Source organism: Camellia sinensis, unplaced genomic scaffold, assembly GCF_055761805.1.
Source record: "Camellia sinensis isolate YWXY unplaced genomic scaffold, ASM5576180v1 Unanchor3, whole genome shotgun sequence".
In the NCBI taxonomy this organism is placed as follows: domain Eukaryota; kingdom Viridiplantae; phylum Streptophyta; class Magnoliopsida; order Ericales; family Theaceae; genus Camellia; species Camellia sinensis.
The window spans coordinates 21,193,909-21,217,871 of record NW_028129178.1 but is presented as its reverse complement, the minus strand read 5'-3'; the positions used below and the strand labels follow the sequence as shown (position 1 = coordinate 21,217,871).

The 23,963-nt window shown below is 37.3% G+C and overlaps 1 pseudogene across 1 annotated transcript; it reads left to right on the top strand.

Annotated features, from left to right (window-relative positions):
- The first annotated feature begins 409 nt into the window (after positions 1–409).
- Positions 410–17,086, top strand: LOC114259146 (cytochrome P450 716A75-like; annotated as a pseudogene). The gene is made up of 5 exons (XR_014358540.1): positions 410–899; positions 3,479–3,881; positions 13,379–13,446; positions 16,296–16,483; positions 16,677–17,086. The product of XR_014358540.1 is annotated as a cytochrome P450 716A75-like (transcript).
- Positions 17,087–23,963: the final 6,877 nt, after the last annotated feature.

Genomic DNA, 23,963 nt, shown 5'->3' with positions numbered 1-23,963 from the left:
AGCTGTACCGTACTTCAGTTGAAATAATATTTTCTTCTACTATAGAGATAAAACCCCTTTAACTAGACTTCTTTTTTATTTTTAGTTTTATACTTATCATGTTTTTAAAATTAAACTATGGTTTGTAAAATATATTGACATTTAATTTTGATTTATACATTTACTTTTGGCATTAAATGTTAATTATAGGTTAAATCTTAACAAATTAAACCATTTAATTAATTTTACATTACTATAAATTAAAAATAAATATTTTTTTACAAGCGTACCAAGCCGTACCCGTACCCTACTTTTTTTGAATTTACCGTATCGACGTACCCGTATTGTACCAGTACCAGTACTCGTACCCGTACCCGTGCTTTATAGATATAGATAGATAGACACATATTTTTTTTTTTCATTTCTCGAAAGCGGTCATGCAGCTCTTGCATATCTCAATCTCTCTCGTTTCCCTCTTTATAATTCTCATTGTGTTTCTCTCACAATCCAAGGCCAAAAACCTGCCGCCAGGCAAAACAGGATGGCCGGTGATCGGGGAGAGCATCGAGTACTTGGGTGCCGGGTGGAAGGGACAACCAGAAAAATTCATATTCGAGCGAATATCGAACTACACATCTTACATCTTCAAGACAAATCTAATGCTACAGCCAACTGTTGTGTCTTGTGATGCACCGGCACATAAGTTCTTGTTCGCCAACGAAAACAAGCTGATTCAGTCATGGTGGCCTAGCTCCGTCGACAAGATCTTCCCATCCTCTACCCAAACATCGTCCAAAGAGGAGGCTATCAAGATGAGGAAAATGCTCCCCAATTTCTTCAAACCGGAGGCCTTGCAGCGGTACATCGGCATCATGGACACCATTGCTCACCAACACTTTGCTGCCGATTGGGAGAACAAGGTTTGATTTACTTTTCAAAATTTAGTTCTGTCTTCAAATCATGATTTGAATCAAAATTTATAATCAAATAAGATTTTAAAATACAACTCACATGTGGGTCCATGTAGATCCCATGTGACATATTAGGTATTTTTAATAGAATTTTTGAGATACTTAATATTTTTGCAAATTTATTTTTAAAACTCATCTTTTCTCCATTTTTTTTTTAAATTTTAGTATTATGAATCAATTAATTAATCACTTTTTCTCTTCATCTCTCCTCTCACATTTTTATACATTTTATATATCAATCAATCAATAAAAAAATTTCAAAAAATTACAAATCATTCCAAAATTATTTTCAAAACTCATAGTTTTCAAATCATGATTTAAAAATTCAAAACTCAAGATATAACTCCACACTCAAATCAAAAATCTAAAACTAAACTAAACAGACTATGTTTTTCACAATTTTTTAAAGTTTTGATTTATTTTCTTTTTTTTATTGTTTTATTCTTTTTATATTTTAATCTTTTTTTTTTTTTTTGTTTAAAACTCACTTTTTTTTATCAACAAAATAAAATTTTATTAAAAATATGAAATTACATGTATATGGAAATAGATTGCACTGGGAGAGATTCCGATAATAAAAACTCCCCTATTACCGCTGCTCACAATCACGCAACAAACCCCTCAACTTTACGAGTTTTTTAATTAAAAAAAAAAAACCACCAAAATACTCACTTGAAGATAATTAATAAAAAAAATCTTGAATTTTCTTTTTAAAACCTTGATTTATTTTTTATTTTTTAACTTTTTAGGTGGACTTAGATTCGGTTATTTTTTTAAAAAATAAGTTAAATATAAAAAAATTTACCAAGACAAAAGAATAATAATAAACAATTTTTTAGTTTACAGAAGGAAACAAGGTGCAGATGGCGAATGGTCACTTTGTGAGACACGATATATTGAAATAGGTTGTCTCCATTTCAACTGCTATTTCCTATTAAGTGGTGTTTTGAGAAGTTGGTAAAAAGTTAATTTTTTGACTTTTTTGGTGATTTTTTTGGCAAAAAGCTATGTTGTTTTGGATAAAAAAGTTGGCTTTTTTGACTAAAAAAACTAAGGGTATGTTTGGTTTGTGTTTGAGAGATGTGTTTTAGAGATAAAAAGTACAAAAAGTTGTTTGGTTTGGTTTTTTTCAAAAGATGTTTTGGAAAATTATTTTGAGAGAGAGTTTTGAAAAAAGTGATTGATTTGATGTGTATGAGAGAGAGATTTGTTTGGAAAACTTGTTTGGTTTACAAGTTTTGAGAAATTTGTTTGGGAAAATTTGTTTGGTTTGATTACTTTTAAAAACTTATTTGTAGAGAAAATTTCCCAAAATTTTTTCAGAAATTCAAACCAAACGAACCCTAAATAGCCAAAAAAACTAGCTTTTTACCAATCTTCCCAAAGTGTCCCTAAGAATTTATTAGGCAAGGGTAGTCTTCAATGTACTTTGTGGATTGGGTGGTATTGTTCGGTTGGTGGAGCTTATCATGATTTTAATTTTGATAATTTGAACCATTAATGTATAGAATTCATCGAATACTTTATTATTGTAAAACATCACATTAGTTGAATATCGATAGTTATTTGATCGGATCAGATTTTTCTCAATAATTTATTTTAAAATTATATTTATCGTTGATAGAAATCTGATATGATCAAATAGCTATTGGCATCCGATCAATGTAATTTTTTACAAGAATAAAATACTCAACGATTTTTACATATTCAACGGTTTAGATTATTGAAACAGGATCCGTGGTGAGCCTCCACAAACATAACAATATGCTCTAATTCGATCTCGGATTGAAGAGGAGGGAAGCCTAGCCCAATTTATCAAATGGCGAGTGTCACAATTCTTTCTCAAAGTCACCATCTAGAGAAATTTTTATATGTTAATAGGGCACCACGTGACACTATCTTTTACCATCACAAATGTATATGTTTTCTAATATTTTCCAAACGTCTAATATAAATATAATAGATTCTACTATCAAAACTAATTACAATAATAAAAAATATCACACATAAAAATTACTCCACCATCTATCTATGACTTTCAAGATTGAGAGAAAAAGCCAAAGTAATTTGGGAAATAAATAATTGTACCCTTCCAAGTGAGTGATTTTTATATGTGGATAGAATATATATACATGTAATATATTTTACCATAATCATTGGTGAAAAGTAGTGAAATATAGATTATATTGTTAAATGTTTGGGAAATACTAGGGAGCATACGTATTTGTGATTGATGCTATCCTACAAAACATTTTCCTTGCAAGTACATAAAAGTAAATAATTGGAGTTATTTTCTTGCATTGTACTGTTTAATTTGGGGAATATGAAAGACTAGTTAAATACCTTAACAATTAAATTTTATAGAGAAGAACGTCATAATCTATTATACCGAGACTCAAATTTAAAACGATATAAATCTATTTTTAAGTATGATTGTACTTAAATTATTGTACGATTGTATTTATCAATAAATATACTAATTTTTATTTAAATAATTATTAATTTTGTTGTTGCATATAATTTTACAGGACATGATCGTTGTGGTCTACCTACTCACCCAACGCTACACATTCTTGATTGCTTGTCGATTGTTTCTTAGCATAGAAGATCCAGAGGAAGTTGATAGATTCTTGGAACGTTTCAAGGTCTTGTCAGATGGGTTAGTGTCAATCCCAGTGGACTTGCTAGGGACACCATTTCATCGCTCCATCAAGGCGTCCGAATACATCAGAAAGGAGTTCCTAATGAGAATCATCAAGCAAAGAAAGATCAACTTGGCGGAGGGGAAGGCATCACCAACGCAAGATATATTGTCCCACACATGTTGCTCATGGCAGATGAGGATGGCAAGTTCATGACGGAGAGTGATATTGCAGATAAGATATTGGGTTTGCTTATTGGTGGCCATGACACTGCATATAGCGATCCCGGGTTTACCTTTGTTATACCGTGATCCGGACATGTGTCTGTGGATGTTGGTAGTTGTTTATTATCTTGTTTACATCCTTTTTACTTAGTATTTGAGTTATGGGATGTGTTGGGCGGGTTTGTTACAGGTTGGTCGAGTTTAGAAACCAAAACTAGTTGCCCAGATTTTGGCCTGTACGCTCGAGCGGGGGTTTTAGCGCTCGAACAGAGATTATACCCATTCAGTATTTTCCTGTGCAGCGTTGTACGCTCGAGCGTGGGATTGGCCGCTCGAGCGGGGTTGTGTGAGTACCGCTCGAGCGGGGAGTTGGAAGCTCGAGCGGAGGCTTGGTTCTGTATAAATGCTGGGAGAGTGCATCCGGAGCTCGAGCGGAAGTTTGGACGCTCGAGCGGGAGTCTGTGAGTGACGCTCGAGCGGGGTGTTATACGCTCGAGCGGGCGACTGGGTTTAAGTCCCGAAATTGTGACTTTTCAAGTCACTTTTTCACTTTCTCTTCTCTCTTTTACTTTTCCAAAATCACCATTGTTGAGCCTCTCACTCTAGACTCTACATTCTCTCTAGGTTTTGATCTAGTAGGAGTGATTTGCTCACCTTTGGCCTTTACAAAAAAGTTGTTGATCGTCGAGGGCTTCATTTTAATCTGAAAATCTCGGGTTTTGGAGCACGTTGGGTTTTGTCGTCTTCTCCCTTGGAACTCCGAATTTGAGGTAGGGATATCCTACTCCTCTCTATGGATTTTGTCTTTAAATTTTGGTATTTTGAGATGTTGGGCTTGGCTTGGTAATTTTGTGAAAGTTTGGGGCTTTTGTGTAATTTTAGAAAAGTTGGGGTTTTATTCATAATAAACCTAGATGCATGTTTGGCATAGAGAAATGGAATTGATGTTAAATCGTTGATGAAAATGGGACATAAGGGTGGAAATGTTAATTATGGGAATTGACCTAATTACATTGTTTAATTAATTGGGATAATTAATTGAGAAGAATGAGGAAATGAAATGTTGATTGAATATCCATTGTGCATTTATTTTTCTGTTTAGAAATAACTGCTTTGGGCTATCGGTGGAGGATAGTCGTGATTGTTGTAGACAATGCATGATGATTAGGCAAACTGAAACTAATCAATGAAGTGTGTCATGGAATTTGACGGTTGATAGAATACATTAATTATATGTATTGAGTGATTGTATATAGAACCAAGGTGTTTGTATACGTTATGTGTAGAGGAGAAGATGGGGGATGTACTCCGCGGTTTAGGGGAAGATAGGGAATGTACCTCTAAACCGGATAGTGTTGGGAGAAGATAGGGGATGAACTCCGTGGATACAGCTCATATGCTTGTCTAGAGAAGTGAAGATAGAGCTCTTATGCTTATCTTTGTGAAATGTGGATATAGCTTATATGCTTATCTGTGGATATTGTTGTTATACATATCTGTTGTAGAATGTGGATATAGCTTATTTGCTTATCTGAGAATGTGGATATTGTTGTTATACATATCTGTTGAGAATGTGGGTAGTGCTTATATGCCTATCTGTTGAAAAAGGGAAAATGAAAAGTAATTTGGACTCATAAGTCGTATGACACAAATATGTGATTTATGCGATCGTATCAGTGTTGGCCATCTATCAATTGCTAATATTTTAGTCATTGTTCATGGTTGGTTTAGTGTATTTCTACTGGGCTGTGACTCACCCTATATGGGAATATCATTTTCAGGTGCAGGAAGCATGCCACCTCCAAGGACATAGCTTGGGAGGCTAAGACGGACATAATGGTGTCGTTTTACTTTTTGATGTATTACATGTAAATACAAGCCAAGGGCTTAATGTGTATGAGTTAGTACTCTTTTGGTTGTAACCAAGTGTTAACTTGGAAAGCTGTAAGCCTGTAGGGTATTTGCTTTTGTTGTTAACATGTAATACTTTTTGTAATGAAACTCTGAGGAATGAAAGAATGTGGAACTTTTGAATATCAATGCCTGTCTTATTTGTTGGGTTTAATATTATTATTTTGAGGGCGTTACAACTTGGTATCAGAGCGTACCGGGTTCGAATACTTTGGGTACGTGGGAAGTGAATAGGATCACAATGGGTTTGTCTCACTTGATAGAGACTTAGATGTAGTATCATATGCTATGTGCTTACTTGATAACATGCTTATGTGACTATGTGGGTATGGGATTTAATTTCTAGGATGTTGATTGGATCCTTGGGTTTCTGGGAGTCTTGTTGGAAAAGCACTTGATCAATGCTATTTCTAACCGGAACTCTAGTAACGCCTCGGGACTATCATTATCCGAAAATGAAATTCGTAAGTGCTTATGTGTTTATGTGCTTACGTTGAATGAATTACAGTTGTCCATGTATTAGGACGTGAGTGTTTAGTTTCGGCACATTTATGAATGTGCTAATGTTCTGTGTCACCTTTATTAGGATGTCAGGGCGAGGAAGAGGTGCTAGGCATGGTAGACCTGCGAGGCAGGAAGTACCGTTACCGGGTGAGATTCCGGCAGTGCAGGAGGGAGTTGGCCAGGCCAATGTGGCCGAGCCAGTGGGTCAGCAGGCTATGGGTGCCTTGGCCAGAGAGATAGCAGGAGCTTTGGGTATTCTTAGAGCTGGGAATCAGGCAGCCGAGGCAGGGCCTTCCTTCTTGAAGAAGGAGTTTTTCCGGTCTAATCCGGATGAGTTTATCGGGGATCTGAAGGAGCCACTAAAGGCTGATGAGTGGCTAGAGCAAATGAGTAAGACGTTCGAGATGCTTGGCATCGAGGACGGAGCACTGAAAGTGACCTTGGCATCCTTCCAACTGAAGGGAGATGCAGGTCAATGGTGGAAGTACGAGAAGGCTCGTGTGGGTGGTACTTGGGAGGCGTTTGTGAATGCTTTTCAGGAGAGGTTTTTGTCTGCAGCAGCTAGGGAGAAGCTGAGGGATCAGTTTAGCCGGCTTAAACAGCAGGGCTTGTCAGTGGCCGAGTTTGAGGCTACTTTTACCAGTCTGTCCAGATTTGCACCTGAACTGGTGGCGTCCGAGGAACGCTGTTGCTATGAGTTTGAGCGGAAGTTGAGGCGGGGCCTCAAGTTGAGAGTTGGTGGGTCTTACATTCGAGGGTATAGACACCTGGTAGATGCTGCAGCTCATATGGAGCTCATGATGCAGGAGGAGGATGAGGGGCAGAGAGGCTCCAAGAGGAGCCAGGATGGTCAGGGTGATGGCAGGAGACAGAGGGGTTCTAACCCTCAGCAGTCGCAGGGTGGTGTTGCTAGATCGACCTTCCTAGTGCCGAGTGCAGGCTCCGAGAGAGGTGGTCAGGGGGAATTCACCTGTTACAAGTGTGGCCAGCTGGGTCACAAGGTTTCTGTTTGCCCACAGAAGGGTGGGGGTCAGAGAGCAGTTTCTTCTTCAGCTAGACCGCAGAGTCAGAGTTTGGGCAGGGGGCAGCCCTTGTCTTGTTATCAGTGTGGACAGCCTGGGCACCTGAAGAGGTTTTGCCCGCAGTTGAGTGCCACTTCGGGAGCGTCTGGTTCTAGGCAGACGCAGGGTTTTCAGCCAGCTCAGTTTGTGCAGGCCTCGAGGGCCAATCCGGGTGCTTCGTCATCCCAGACTATTCAGCAGTCTTTTGCTCCGAGAGGTGAGCAGGTAGACCAGGGGCCTACGGGGCGCGTGTATGCTGTTACTGCGCAGGATTTAGTACCGGCTCCATCGGTAGTGAGAGGTACTTTTCTGTTTTGCAACTCGGTTGCTAATGTGTTGGTAGACACGGGTGCATCTCATTCTTTTGTATCTGCTGCATTTGCATCTGTTTTGGAATTGGAGTTAGCACAGTTAGCATCTCCTATTTGTGTGGTGTCACCTCTTGGTGGTGAGTTGATCCTGAAACAGGGTGTTAGAGGCTGTGATATAGAGGTCGCCGACTATAGGCTTCCTTTTCCGTTTGTTGTCATGCCCATGAAGGGCTTTGATGTTATTTTGGGTATGGACTGGCTATCGTCATACCGGGCTGTTATCGATTGCTACCGCCAGAGGGTCACGTTATGTACCTTGGGCGGGGAGTGGTTCCATTTCTTGGGAGACCGGGTTGGTAGTGTTTTGCCACTGGGGTATGATTCGCGAGGGCGAAGTAAGCTTAGTGGTCTACTTGCTAGCTTTGAGAGTAGTGAGTGTGATGAGACCCAGATTGTGTTGCCGAGGGTGGTTTGTGAGTATTCGGATGTCTTTCCCGAAGATCTTGTTAGTTTGCCACCTCACCGAGAGATAGAGTTCTCTATTGATTTAGTGCCCGGCATGGCGCCGATTTCTATGGCACCTTATCGTTTTGCTCCAGCAGAGTTGGTTGAGTTGAAGGTTCAGCTCTAGGAATTGCTAGATAAGGGCTTTGTTCGCCCTAGTGTTTCGCCATGGGGAGCACCGACCCTCTTTGTTAAAAAGAAAGATGGTGCCTTGAGATTGTGTATTGACTACCGGAAGTTGAATCGGGCTACGGTTAAGAATAAGTATCCTATGCCCCGTATAGATGACCTGTTTGACCAGTTGAAGGGTTCCCGTTGTTTCTCTAAGATAGACTTGAGATCGGGTTACCACCAGTTGAGGGTCAGGGAAGAGGATATTCCGAAGACGGCATTCCGTACGCGGTATGGCCATTACGAGTTTCTGGTGATGCCATTTGGGCTTACCAATGCACCGGCAGTCTTTATGGACTTGATGAACCGGATTTTCCGGGAGTTCTTAGACCGATTTGTGGTCGTCTTTGTGGACGACATCCTTATCTATTCGCCTTCAGAGGAGGAGCACGAGGCACACATGAGAGTGGTGCTTGAGTTGCTTAGAGCCCATAGGCTGTATGCCAAGTTTGGGAAGTGTGAGTTATGGCTGAGGGAAGTCAAATTCTTAGGTCACGTGGTATCCGGGGAAGGGGTGTCTGTTGATACATCCAAGGTAGAGGCAGTGCAAGATTGGGCACAGCCTAAGAGTGTGTTTGAGATCCGCAGTTTTCTGGGATTAGCTGGGTATTACCGTCGGTTTGTGAAAGATTTCTCCAGGCTAGCGTCACCGTTGACTAGACTGACTCGGAAAGGAGTCAAGTTTGTGTGGAGTGAGACTTGTGAAAAGTCATTCCAAGAGCTGAAAGTTAGATTGACCACCGCTCCGGTGTTGATTATTCCGGAGAGAGGGTTGGGTTATGCGGTTTATTGTGATGCCTCACGAGAGGGTTTGGGTTGTGTGTTAATGCAAGAGGGGAAAGTGGTAGCTTATGGCTCACGTCAGTTGAAAATTCACGAGAAGAATTACCCCACACACGACCTAGAGTTAGCAGCAGTGATCTTTGCCTTGAAAATCTGGAGGCACTACCTTTATGGTGTGAAGTTCGAGGTGTTCTCGGACCACAAAAGTTTGAAGTATCTGTTTACCCAGAGAGACTTGAATCTGAGGCAGAGGAGATGGATGGAGTTCATCGAGGATTACGATTTTGAGTTGCATTATCATCCGGGAAAGGCCAATGTTGTGGCCGACGCCCTTAGTAGGAAATCCATTAGTGATGTAGCTTGTATAGCCATCCGGGAATGGGAGATGTTGGGAGCACTTGGCGAGTTTGATTTGCTACTGGGCGAATCTGTTGGGGCTGCGGCCTTGTTTTCTGTTGTTGCGCAGCCTACACTTGTGATTAGAGTGTTAGAGGCACAGAGAGGTGACCTTGAGGTAGAATCTCTCCGAGAGAAGATCTCCAGTGGGAAAGTTGAGAAGGGTTTGACGGTGTATCCGGACCTGAGTGTGAGATACCGAGACCGTTTGTTTGTACCGGAGTCTTGCCGAGAGGAAGTACTCCGAGAGTTTCACCATTCGCGCCTTGCGGTGCATCCGGGAGGTACTAAGATGTACCAGGATTTGGGTCGCCAGTTTTGGTGGCGGGGAATGAAGAGAGATGTGGCGGTTTTCGTATCGAAGTGCCTTACTTGTCAGCAAGTGAAGGCCGAACATCAGAGGCCAGCGGGTTTGTTGCAACCCTTGCCTATTGCCGAGTGGAAGTGGGAGCATATCACTATGGACTTCGTTGTAGGTCTTCCGAGGACGCAGCGGGGTAGTGATGCTATTTGGGTGGTTGTAGACCGGTTGACTAAGTCGGCGCACTTTATTCCTATGCGCGTGAGAGATTCGGTAGATCATCTTGCCGACTTGTATATTCGGGACGTTGTGAGATTGCACGGGGTCCCAGTGACGATCGTCTCAGATAGAGATCCTTGCTTTACTGCTAGGTTGTGGCAGAGTTTGCAGAGTGCCTTGGGTACTAAGTTGACCTTTAGTACGGCCTATCATCCTCAGACTGACGGGCAGTCCGAGCGTACTATTCAGATCCTCGAGGATATGCTTCGGGGTTGTGTCCTGGACTTCAGTGGGACGTGGGAGAGGCACTTGCCATTGGTAAAGTTTGCCTACAACAACAGTTTTCAGTCTAGCATCGGTATGGCACCGTTTGAGGCCTTGTATGGCCGACCGTGTAGGTCTCCAGTTTGTTGGGCCGAGGTGGGTGATGCACCTTTGTTGGGTCCGGAGTTGGTTAGGGAGACGACGGAGAAAATTGAACTTATCCGTAGGAGGCTTGTTACAGCCCAGTACAAAAGAGTTATGCCGACCGTAGGAGGAGACCTTTGGCGTTTGAGGTAGGTGATCATGTCTTTCTGAAAATATCACCTAGACGAGGCTTGTTGAGGTTTGGAAAGAGTGGGAAGTTATCCCCTTGGTTTATTGGTCCTTTTGAGATCCTTGAGAGGATTGGTGAGGTTGCTTATCGGTTAGCCTTACCGCCACAGTTGTCCGGAGTGCATGACGTGTTTCATGTGAGTATGCTACGGAAGTATGAGCCAGATCCATCACATGTGTTGGATTGGACCGATTTAGAGGTAGATGAGGATGCCTCGTATGAGGAGAGACCGGTTCGGGTCTTGGATAGGCGGGATCAGGTCCTGCGTGGCAAGACCATTCCTTTGGTGAAAGTCTTGTGGAAACATCACGGAGTGGAGGAGGCCACTTGGGAACGTGAGTTGGAAGTCCGAGAGAAATATCCGGACTTGTTTGTTGATATGTAATTTTGTGTTTAAATTTTGAACAATTGTTGAACTTAAGAGCTTTCATATATGTCTTAAGTTGTGAAACATTGAAAATGTTTGTGTTTATTGGAAGTATGTTTTGGAACTTGCCTCGTATGGAAGTTGAATGTGACACTATATGTGTTGAATGTATTGTTGGAATTGGAAAGATAATGCGTAATGTTAATGCATGTTGAAAGTACATATGTTGTTTACATATTGTGAAATGCCTCTTGTTAAATGGAGGGGATGGCCGGTAATGGGTCGGATTGTTGAATGTTATAGTGTAACATTGTTTAAAATGGAGAAAAAAAAACTTGTTTTGAAAACTTGTGCTTAATTTCGGGGATGAAATTCTTTAAGGGGGGGAGGTTATAGCGATCCCGGGTTTACCCTTGTTATACAGTGATCCGGACATGTGTCCGTGGATGTTGGTAGTTGTTTATTATCTTGTTTACATCCTTTTTACTTAGTATTTGAGTTATGGGATGTGTTGGGCGGGTTTGTTACAGGTTGGTCGAGTTTAGAAACCAAAACTAGTTGCCCAAATTTTGGCATGTACGCTCGAGCGGGGGTTTTAGCGCTCGAACGGAGATTATACCCATTCAGTATTTTCCTGTGCAGCGTTGTACGCTCGAGCGTGGAATTGGCCGCTCGAGCGGGGTTGTGTGAGTACCGCTCGAGCGGGGAGTTGGAAGCTCGAGCGGAGGCTTGGTTCTGTATAAATGCTAGGAGAGTGCATCCGGAGCTCGAGCGGAAGTTTGGACGCTCGAGCGGGAGTCTATGAGTGACGCTCGAGCGGGGTGTTTTACGCTCGAGCGGGCGACTAGGTTTAAGTCCCGAAATTGTGACTTTTCAAGTCACTTTTTCACTTTCTCTTCTCTCTCTTACTTTTCCAAAATCACCATTGTTGAGCCTCTCACTCTAGACTCTACCTTCTCTCTAGGTTTTGATCTAGTAGGAGTGATTTGCTCACCTTTGGCCTTTACAAAAAAGTTGTTGATCGTTGAGGGCTTCATTTTAATCTGAAAATCTCGGGTTTTGGAGCACGTTGGGTTTTGTCGTCTTCTCCCTTGGAACTCCGAATTTGAGGTAGGGATATCCTACTCCTCTCTATGGATTTTGTCTTTAAATTTTGGTATTTTGAGATGTTGGGCTTGGCTTGGTAATTTTGTGAAAGTTTGGGGCTTTTGTGTAATTTTAGAAAAGTTGGGGTTTTATTCATAATAAACCTAGATGCATGTTTGGCATAGAGAAATGGAATTGATGTTAAATCGTTGATGAAAATGGGACATAAGGGTGGAAATGTTAATTATGAGAATTGACCTAATTACATTGTTTAATTAATTGGGATAATTAATTGAGAAGAATGAGGAAATGAAATGTTGATTGAATATCCATTGTGCATTTATTTTTCTGTTTAGAAATAACTGCTTTGGGCTATCGGTGGAGGATAGTCGTGATTGTTGTAGACAATGCATGATGATTAGGCAAACTGAAACTAATCAATGAAGTGTGTCATGGAATTTGACGGTTGATAGAATACATTAATTATATGTATTGAGTGATTGTATATAGAACCAAGGTGTTTGTATACGTTATGTGTAGAGGAGGAGATGGGGGATGTACTCCGCGGTTTAGGGGAAGATAGGGGATGTACCTCTAAACCGGATAGTGTTGGGAGAAGATAGGGGATGAACTCCGTGGATACAGCTCATATGCTTGTATAGAGAAGTGAAGATAGAGCTCTTATGCTTATCTTTCTGAAATGTGGATATAGCTTATATGCTTATCTGTGGATATTGTTGTTATACATATCTGTTGTAGAATGTGGATATAGCTTATTTGCTTATCTGAGAATGTGGATATTGTTGTTATACATATCTGTTGAGAATGTGGGTAGTGCTTATATGCCTATCTGTTGAAAAAGGGAAAATGAAAAGTAATTTGGACTCATAAGTCGTATGACACAAATATGTGATTTATGCGATCGTATCAGTGTTGGCCATCTATCAATTGCTAATATTTTAGTCATTGTTCATGGTTGGTTTAGTGTATTTCTACTGGGCTGTGGCTCAACCTATATGGGAATATCATTTTCAGGTGCAGGAAGCATGCCACCTCCAAGGACATAGCTTGGGAGGCTAAGACGGACATAATGGTGTCGTTTTACTTTTTGATGTATTACATGTAAATACAAGCCAAGGGCTTAATGTGTATGAGTTAGTACTCTTTTGGTTGTAACCAAGTGTTAACTTGGAAAGCTGTAAGCCTGTAGGGTATTTGCTTTTATTGTTAACATGTAATACTTTTTGTAATGAAACTCTGAGGAATGAAAGAATGTGGAACTTTTGAATATCAATGCCTGTCTTATTTGTTGGGTTTAATGTTATTATTTTGATGGCGTTACACTGCAAGCTCTGCTTGTGCTTTCATTGTTAAGTATCTTGCAGAGTTACCTCACATCTATCAAGGAGTTTACAAGGGTATGTATGTTCCTAATTTTACTGTATTTTATTTGACCATCTCGGGTGCCTCTAAATGGGATGATTATTCAGTATTTCCGGAGTATCGATACGTGGTGCTCCATAAAGTTTTGATTGGTAGAGAGGGGTAAGGGCCCATGATTTATGTTGGGGATGAGGGAACAATATGGGGCTAAGTAATTGGTGATTGGTTTGGAGTATGGCATAGTGTTCCGAAATTATTGAATAATTTCCCCTCTAAATGCACCGCTCAAAAATTAATAATGCCATTTTGGAATTGAAATGATCTGAATCCACTAGCTAGATGTATATTTTCATCTAATGTGAACCTCATTATACTCACATATACATTTGATTTTTTTTTTTTTTTCTGTAATATTTGTTGTGTGTAGACGTGAAGCATTAGTTATCTTATTATTGTACTTTTAACTTATCATATAATGTTACTTATCGAAAAATTACTTAATATTTAAATATATTATACAGAATAACATACAAAGATATTGGGTCCAGGATCAATTTGAAGATAAATAATAATTATTTTTCTTTTATTATGAATTTTTTTGTTATATTGAGTTTGTTATTACTTCTATTATGGGCTTTCTTTCGTGCTAATTTTTGTGCTTATAGATACGTGTTGATATATTGTCTAAATTAATGTAATTCAATTTATATTTAAAAATAATTTATTATTAATTGATTAAAATATATGATAAAAAAAATTAAGTTTATATAGCTTTGGCCAAATTTAAAAATAGAAAATCATGTGAATCAAGTCATTTGTTGAGTTGACTGAATCGAATCAGATGAGAGAATTACTAAGGCCAAGGTGGTTCAAGCTTTATTTTGTTGTTTTTTGGTTAGAATCGAATTTTGCATTTAACTTTAGAATAAATAAATTCCCAATGTATCATTCCATGTGGATGTGCAACAATTTTTATAGTGAACTCTTTGTTTTTGATGCATTAATTTTTTTTTTGGATCTCTGTCAATATATATATATATATATTTTTTCACCTCAAAATAAATTTATTTTTTATTAAGAATTTTATTAACATTAAAAAAGTGATACATAAAAAATATGTGATCTTTTAAATTTTTTAAAAAAACTTAAATGTTATCATTTTATTAATATTTTCACTGAATTGAAGTGGAAATACAATTTGGAGAAAGTCCAGTCCAAAACAATTAGATCTGTGGTATCTTATTTTGGTGATTTAAGATGTTATTTTTTAGATTTTTTTTGTATAGTTTATATACATAAAAAAAAAAATTTAATTCAATAATCGTAAAGAAAATTTACCCATAAATCTCATATGAGAGAATGTTGATTCATTTAGTCCTAAGGGTTTTCTTATGAATCAATTAGTCCTTTTTGTTTTGAAAAGTTTTATTTATTTGATTTGGTGCCATTTGAGTTTAAGTGAATATCCTTTTGTGATTCATTTTTTCAATTTTCTGATTCATTTTTGGTATGACAATGGAAATGTGAGGTGTGGAAGATTCTTTTTGGAAGGATTAGTGGCTGAAGTGTTAGTTGTTAAGTATGAAAATCTACATTTCTGTTAATATGATTTTCTAGTGTTACATTGTAGTGTTACATTAGAGTATTATATTTGAAAAAAATACGCTGAGTTTTTGTGTGTTATATTGATTAGAGTGTTGCATTTGAAAAAAATACACAAATAAGTTTTTCTAAAATGTTATATTATTATATTTGAGAAAAGTACACTAAGGAGGTTTTTAGTATGTAACATTGGAGTGTTACGTTTAAAAAAAGCCCACTAAAGAGTTTTTGTGTGTTATATTAATTAGATTGTTACGTTTTGAAAAAGTACTTTAAGAAGTTTTGTGGATGTTACATTATTATGTTTGAGAAAAATACACTAAGGAATTCTTTAGTGTATTACATTAGATTTTTATGTTTTTTTAGTGTTGTGTCAGAGTGTTACGTTTAGGAAAAGTAAACTAAGGAATTTTTTTTGAAGTGTTACGTTTAGTAATTTCAACATTATAAGAAAACTCACATTTGTCTCTCAACAAGTAATATACGCGCATTTATACTTGGCCCTTTATATACTTCACACCAGAATGAGACTTTTAGGTGTATAAGAAAAAATGGAAGACCAAACAATTTATAAAATCACTACTTGAGATTTATTGGTACTTCACCCTAATCATAACTACACAATTTCATTTAATTGGTCTTTTAGAAAAGGGTAAATTACAAATACACACCCAAGGTTTAATTAAAATATGAATCGCCCATGTGATTCTGGAAATTACATTCCATTCTATGAGGTTTTTAATTTTATAACAAATCGCCTCTTTTATTAATAAATCATCACGTCAATTAAAATATGAATCGCTCATGTGGTTCTGGAAATTACATTCCATTCCATGAGGTTTCTAATTTTATAACAAATAGCCTCTTATATTAATAAATATCAAGTCAATTAACAGTTTTTAATGATATTAGAAATATGTTTCAATTAATAATTTTATAATATTATTATTTTATAAGAGAGCAATTATGAATTTCATTTTTAATTAATTCTGTTAAATAAAAAATTCTAATAAGGAGATATTTAAAAAATTTTAAACCACAAGGGACAATTTGTACTTTAAACAAACTTTAGGGGTGTGTTTGTATTTTACCCTTTAGAAAAAAATTATGATATAGATTTAATTTTAACAAGTAAAGATGTAATGCTTAAAGGAGGAATGCTAGAGTAGAAAAGTAAGAGTTCCCAAAAGCTCCATATGAATTGTTGAATTGGGATGACAAGTATAGTTTTTATGATTTTAACATAATTTCAATTTTTTTTTTTTTTTGGGTAAACATGCAGAGCAAATGGACATTGCAAAATCGAAAGGTCTTGGTGAATTATTAAATTGGGATGACATTCAAAAGATGAAATTATCTTGGAATGTAGCTTGTGAAGTGTTGAGACTTGCACCACCTGTTCAAGGTGCTTTCAGAGATGTCTTGACTGATTTCATGTACGAAGGCTTCCGTATCCCAAAGGGTTGGAAGGTACACTACCTACTTCATAAGTTAATTATCATTTCTTCTAGTTGCATAGAAATTATGAGAGAGTAGTATTTAATTATGTGATAAGTTTATGTGTTTATAGATTTTTTCTATAATAAATGCCAAAATTTAATCGTTAAGTTATTATTCACATTTCTTGTTTGTTGTTAAATTTTAAATGTTTGTATATATGTAGATATATTGGAACATGCACTCAACTCATAAAAATCCAGAATATTTCTCGAAACCATATAAATTCGATCCATCGAGATTTGAAAGAAGAGGACCAGCGCCTTACACGTTTGTACCATTTGGAGGAGGGCCGAGGATGTGCCCTAGAAAAGAGTATGCTCGTTTGGAAATATTGGTATTCATGCACAACCTTGTCAAGAGGTTTCAAGTGGGAGAAATTGATTTCCGATGAGAAGATTGTTGTTAATCCCATGCCTATCCCCAAGAAGGGTCTTCCCATTCAACTATTTCCCTATTAATTAAATTAAAAACTTAAATATATTGGTTCTGCTCAACTCGACTCAACTTAATAAAGTCTCTGTCTTCGATGATTCTATCACAAGCATTTCTCTAGCTGTACATAAGCCAAGCTTGTACCTAAACTTTTTCTTTTTTCTTTCTTTCTTGTATTTGTCCTTATATTATTTACCTTATGTAGTTTTGTTATTATATTGTGTTACTTCATTAAGATTGTGTATTTGACTAGTTTTAATTATGTAGTAACAACAATTTTAGTAGTAATTAATATTTAGCAAGTCACATACAAAAGTTGAGGTCTTATTTGAATAACATGATCAGCTGAAAACGCAACTATTGATTTTCAAATTGCATATATTATTGTATTTTAACACTTGATGTTATGGTGGTTTAGAATCACCACCATCATTTGGAAAAACAAATCTTTAATATGCTTTATGGTCTGTTAGGAAATGGATTTTATATTTCAGCTCTTATTGAGTTGTTACAATAATTATTGGTGAATATAATTGTTGGAAATGGTAACGAGTGTCGATTTTTTAGGTGGGCCCCGAGTGTCGATTTACTCGGGTCAAAGTAGTAACGCATTCTATGCCGCGTTGTGATTCACGTGGTATATTTGGTTTCTCAAAACCATTACCGAGTGAATGGGAAATTGAAGCCAAAGTGTGCTCCATGGAAATGGAGTTTTGGTGGAAATTCCTTAAGGTGGTAAATTGGCTTGTCCCACATTAATTTGGTGGGAAGTTTTGAAAGGGTTTATAAGGCTTAGGGTGAGATACTTGGGGTGTGCCCCAAGGGGTACCCAAGTGTTTTAGAGAGAGAGTTTATGGGCAAAATGGGCTAGACCCATTGGACCCAAAAATCACCACACGCACGCCGCCGGCCGTCCGTCCAGCCGGGCGGGCTGGGCTTGGGCGCGGGTGCGTGGTTGGGCTTCTAATCTTTTTGGGCCAAAAACATTTGAATTTAATTTAATTTTTTATTAAAATAAAATCCATAATTCAAATTAAACTAGTTTGGATTTATTGTTCATCCAAACAGGGCCCTTCCCGTTTTCAAACAGAATTAAACTGTTTTGGATTTATTGCTCATCCAAACAGAGCCCTTCCCGTTTCTATCTGTTTGAATAAACAGATTCAAATCTGTTTAAATTTGAATCTAACAGGTTTCATACCTGTTCAATTCAAAACCAAAAGCCACCTTTACATCTATAAATAGACTAGCCTCCCATTTGGATTTCATTCCAATTTTCGTACTCCATCCTCTGCTGATTATATTCTTCATCTTGCTGCATTTTATTTCCGAAAGAAAGAGTGTAAACACTTAGTGTGTTCATAAGGAAAACAATTTGTAGTGCTGCTATTGTTTGTGGTAAGATCGTTTCATCCTGGGAGATAGACGTCCGAATTCTGAAAGCACCGTGGAGAGGACGAATCTGTCTTAAAAACACAGTGTTAAACACTGGACTTGATCAGAAAAGTTATTCAAATAAATTAACCAAGTAAGTTGTTTAATTTAATTCTGTTTTTATTTGTTTATTTAATCAGATTTTAATTTTATTTTTTGTAACAAAATAAAATCTGTGCTTTTATTTATTTATTTTTATTTTGAGTTTGATTTTTGTAATCAAACAAATTCTCTCCCTTTTCTTTATTTCTTTAAATTCTTATTGTTGTTGTGTACACAATAGAATTAAATCTTTTAAATACAGTGAAGATTGTCCTACAATCTTAAGACAGATTCCTTTTTGTGTATCTTCATTGTATTTAATTTTCTGTGTTTTCAAATTAATATTCTGGTTGGAAAAACAAATAGTGATTTATGCTATTTGACAGATAGTAGTAATAGACTGTCTCTTTTCTTTGACAACAACTAGTAGTACGATACTGGTGTCATTAACAATTCAGAATATTATTTGGTATTACAGAAAATTCTTGTAATATTTTATTTTTCTAGTTTTAGTAACAAGGAAAATAAAATTATTTTGTTGTTATAATTTATTTTCTGGTTTTAGTAACTAGAAAATTAATTTGTGTTTTAATATTTTCTGATTTTTGTAATCAAAGATTATGGCTACTACAACTGAAACTGCATCTGGCAGTGGTACTCCTATTGTTACACCTACATCGGTCCCTATTCAGAACCATGTTCATGTACCAATCAATCATGGAGAAAAACCGAAAAAATTTAACGGTACCGAGTTTAAGAGATGGCAGCAGAAGATGCTGTTCTATCTTACAACTCTTAATTTGGCCCGGTTTCTTCATGAAGAGGCTCCAGTACTTAAAGAGGGTGAAAGTGATCGGCAAGTTGTTGCCGCTGTAGATGCTTGGAAACATTCAGATTTCCTGTGCAAAAACTACATCCTAAATGGCCTTGACAATATGCTGTATAATGTATACAGTCCTCTGAAAACAGCAAAAGAATTGTGGGATTCTTTGGAGAAGAAATACAAGACAGAAGATGCCGGCACGAAGAAATTTGTCGTCGGTAAATTTCTGGACTTTGTTATGGTAGACTCCCAAACGGTAATATCTCAAGTTCAAAGTTTTCAAATAATTTTGCATGATATTCATTCAGAAGGTATGTCTCTTAGCGAGTCATTCCAAGTCGCTGCTTTAGTGGAAAAGTTACCACCGGCTTGGAAAGATTTCAAAAATTATTTAAAACATAAACGCAAAGAGATGACTATGGATGAATTGATTGTAAGATTAAGAATTGAAGAAGATAACCGAAAGGTTGAAAAGAGGAATGGGAAAAATCCCATTGAGTCCAAGGCTAATGTGGTTGAACAAGTTCATAAACCACATAACAAAAAGAGGAAGTTTACTGGAGATGGTTCTAAACAAGGCGATAGTAGCAAGAAGTTCAAAGGAAAATGCTATAACTGTGGCAAAACTGGACATCGAGCTTCTGACTGCCGCCGCCCTAAGAACAATCATGGAAGTACAAGTAAAAAGACCACCAATCAGGCCAATGTAACAGAATTGGATTACATCTCTGACGGAGTGAATGACATCAACCTTTCTGCTGTGGTGTCTGAGGCTAACTTGGTTGGAAATCCCAAAGAGTGGTGGGTTGACACTGGAGCAACTCGTCACATATGTGTGGACAAGAAGATGTTCACTACCTACAATGAGGCTGCAAATGGTGAACAACTTTTCATGGGAAATTCTTCTACTTCTACTGTGGCTGGACAAGGGAAAGTAATCTTGAAGATGACATCAGGGAAAGAACTGACCCTCAACAATGTACTGCATGTACCTGACATCCGGAAGAATTTAGTTTCTGGGTCTTTGTTAAGTAAAAATGGTTTTAGGCTTGTTTTTGAGTCTGATAAATTTGTATTAACAAAGAGTGGTATGTATGTTGGTAAGGGATACATGAGTGATGGTCTCTTTAAGTTGAATGTAATGACAGTTGTACCGAAAGTTGCTATGAATAAGAATAACACATCTTTTGTTTATATTCTTGAGTCAAATTTATGGCATGGTAGATTAGGACATGTGAATTTTGATGCTTTGCATAGATTAATTGGTTTAGATCATATACCAAAGTTTGAAATTAATCCTAATCATAAATGTGAAATTTGTGTAGAAGCGAAACTAACTAAGGCTCCATTTAAATCGGTTGAAAGAAAAACCGAACCTCTAGAATTAATTCACACTGATGTATGTGATTTAAAATTTATTCAAACTAGAGGTGGCAAAAATTATTTCATAACATTTATCGATGATTGCTTGTTATGTTTATTTACTTAGAAGTAAAGATGAAGCCTTAGAAATGTTTAAACTCTACAAAACAGAAGTTGAAAATCAACTTGGTAAAACCATTAAAATGGTTAGAAGTAATAGGGGTGGTGAATATGATGCACCATTAAATGAATTTTGTGCACAACATGGCATTATTCACCAAACTACAGCCCCTTATTCTCCACAGCAAAATGGAATTGCTGAAAGGAAGAATAGAACTCTAAAAGAAATGATGAATGCCATGTTACTAAGTTCAGGTTTACCACAGAACTTGTGGGGGGAAGCAATATTGTCTGCTAATTATGTTCTTAATAGAATACCCCACAAGAAAACCAAAATCATTCCTTATGAATTGTGGAAAGGTTGACCACCTTCCTACAAATACTTAAAAGTGTGGGGGTGTTTGGCAAAAGTTGAAGTACCTGTTCCTAAAAAGACTAAGATTGGACCAAAAACAGTAGATTGTGTGTTTATTGGTTATGCTCAGAATAGTAGTGCATATCGGTTTCTAACTTATAAATCAAAAATATCTGATATAAATGTGAACACTATTATAGAGTCAAGGAATGCTGTGTTTTTTGAACATGTCTTACCTTACAAGAAAGGACAGGAATTAAGTTCACAGAAAAGAACTTATGATTGTACACAAAGTCAAGAGACTAATGACAATCAAACAAAAGAGACTAATAATAGTCTCGACCAACAGGATTTAACTAATGATGAACCAAGACGAAGTAAAAGAGCGAGAACATCAAAATCCTTTGGTCCAGATTTTCTGACATACTTGTTAGAAAATGAACCTCAAAGCTTTAAGGCAGCAATGACAGGTCCTGAAGCACCTTTGTGGAAAGAGGCTGTTAATAATGAAATTGAATCCATTATGCAAAATCATACTTGGGAATTAGTGGATCTTCCACCAGGTTCTAAACCTCTTGGATATAAATGGATATTCAAGAGAAAAATGAAACAGATGGTTCAATTGACAAGTATAAAGCAAGACTTGTTGTTAAAGGTTACAGACAAAAGGAAGGTCTGGACTATTTTGACACATATTCCCCTGTGACAAGAATAACATCCATTCGCATGCTTATTTCTATAGCAGCGTTGTTTAATTTAGAAATACATCAAATGGATGTTAAGACAGCTTTCTTAAACGGTGATCTAAATGAAGAGATCTATATGGAACAACCCGAAGGGTTTGTAGTATCAGGGCAAGAAAAGAAAGTTTGTCGACTTGTAAAATCCCTTTATGGATTAAAACAAGCACCTAAGCAATGGCATGAAAAATTTGATCATGCAATGCTTACTAATGGGTTTAAGATAAACGAATGTGACAAATGCGTCTATGTTAAAAACACTGACCAAGGATATGTCATAGTTTGTCTTTATGTGGATGACATGCTTATCATCGGAAGCAGTCAAAACATGATCAAATCAACTAAGCAAATGCTTAACAAAAGATTTGATATGAAAGATATGGGGGTCGCAGATGTTATATTAGGAATGAAAATTACTAAAACATCTAACGGATATGCATTATCTCAATCTCATTATATTGAGAAAATTCTTGATAAATTTATCAAGGATGATTTGAATTTAGCTAGAACACCTGTAGACATCAGTCTTTATTTATCGAAAAATAAAGGTGATGTAGTGTCTTAGTTAAAATACTCCCAAATCATTGGAAGCCTAATGTACCTAATGAATTATACTCGTCCTGATATAGCTTATGCTATCAGTAAATTGAGTAGGTACACTAGTAATCTTGGAGAAGACCATTGGAAAACGATCATTCGGGTTCTTAGATATCTAAGATTTACTCGTGATCATGGTTTGAACTTTACTCGATATCCAGCAGTACTCGAAGGTTATTGTGATGCCAATTGGATATCGGATACTAAAGATTCAAAATCCACTAGTGGATATGTCTTTACTCTAGGAGGCGCTGCTGTTTCTTGGAAGTCCACGAAACAAACTTGAATCGCACGATCCATAATGGAATCCGAGTTCATTGCTTTAGACAAAGCAGGTGAAGAAGCAGAATGGCTTCGTCACTTCTTAGAAGACATTCCAATGTGGCCAAAACCTGTGCCAGCTATTTGCATTCATTGTGATAGTCAATCTGCAATAGGCAGGGCACAGAATCATATGTATAATGGTAAGTCACGACATATTCGTCGTCGACATAAAACCGTAAGGCAATTGTTGTCAAACGGAATAATCTCAATAGATTATATAAAATCTAAAGAGAATATTGCGGATCCGTTAACAAAAGGTTTGACAAAAGAGCTAGTGTATAGTTCATCGAAGGGGATGGGATTAAAGCCTATTACATAAGAGTCGTCATAATGGTAACCCTACTTATATGACTGGAGATCCCAAGAACTAAGTTCAAAGGGACAACTAAGTTATGTATGGCTCACCAGAAATCACCAAGGGATTAAAAATTCCCTACCCATTCCTATGGTGAGAGTGATATCTGCAACATATGTTGTATGCAGGGGTATAAGGATAAGCTTTGCTTTTAATGATTACTTATGCCTTAACCAAGAATCACCTATATGAGTGTTGAACTGGGGCCGGTTCTATGAGAATGAAGAGGCTAAATTTTCTAAACACACTTATGAAAACCAGGCGCGTTCAAGGCTAAAATGAACACAACAGTGAGAACCACGATGTGTTAGAAGATATTTTGTGTGAAATCTATTTCCTTGGCTTACATAAACGGCTGAACAATTCAAGGCATCGCGTCCATTGGTTAGCCAGTAAGTCCGATAGGTTATCACTAAGGAAGGTTCAAGGCCGAAAACTACCTATCCTGATGCAAGATATTTTCGACTTATACTCTTTCGTTAAAGTCTGCATATTGTTGCATTTCCGTTGTCATCAAATTCCATTCATGTGGGGGATTGTTGGAAATGGTTATAAAATTCTGGATAAAACCAGAATTTTTTCCCAAGTTCGGTCTATTTTTTAGGTGGGCCCCAAGTGTCGATTTACTCGGGTCAAAGTGGTAACGCGTTCTATGCCGCGTTGTGATTCACGTGGTATATTTGGTTGCTCAAAACCATTACCGAGTGAATGGGAAATCGAAGCCAAAGTGTGCTCCATGGAAATGGAGTTTTGGTGGAAATTCCTTAAGGTGGTAAATTGGCTTGTCCCACATTGATTTGGTGGGAAGTTTTAAAAGGGTTTATAAGGCTTAGGGTGAGATACTTGGGGTGTGCCCCAAGGGGTAC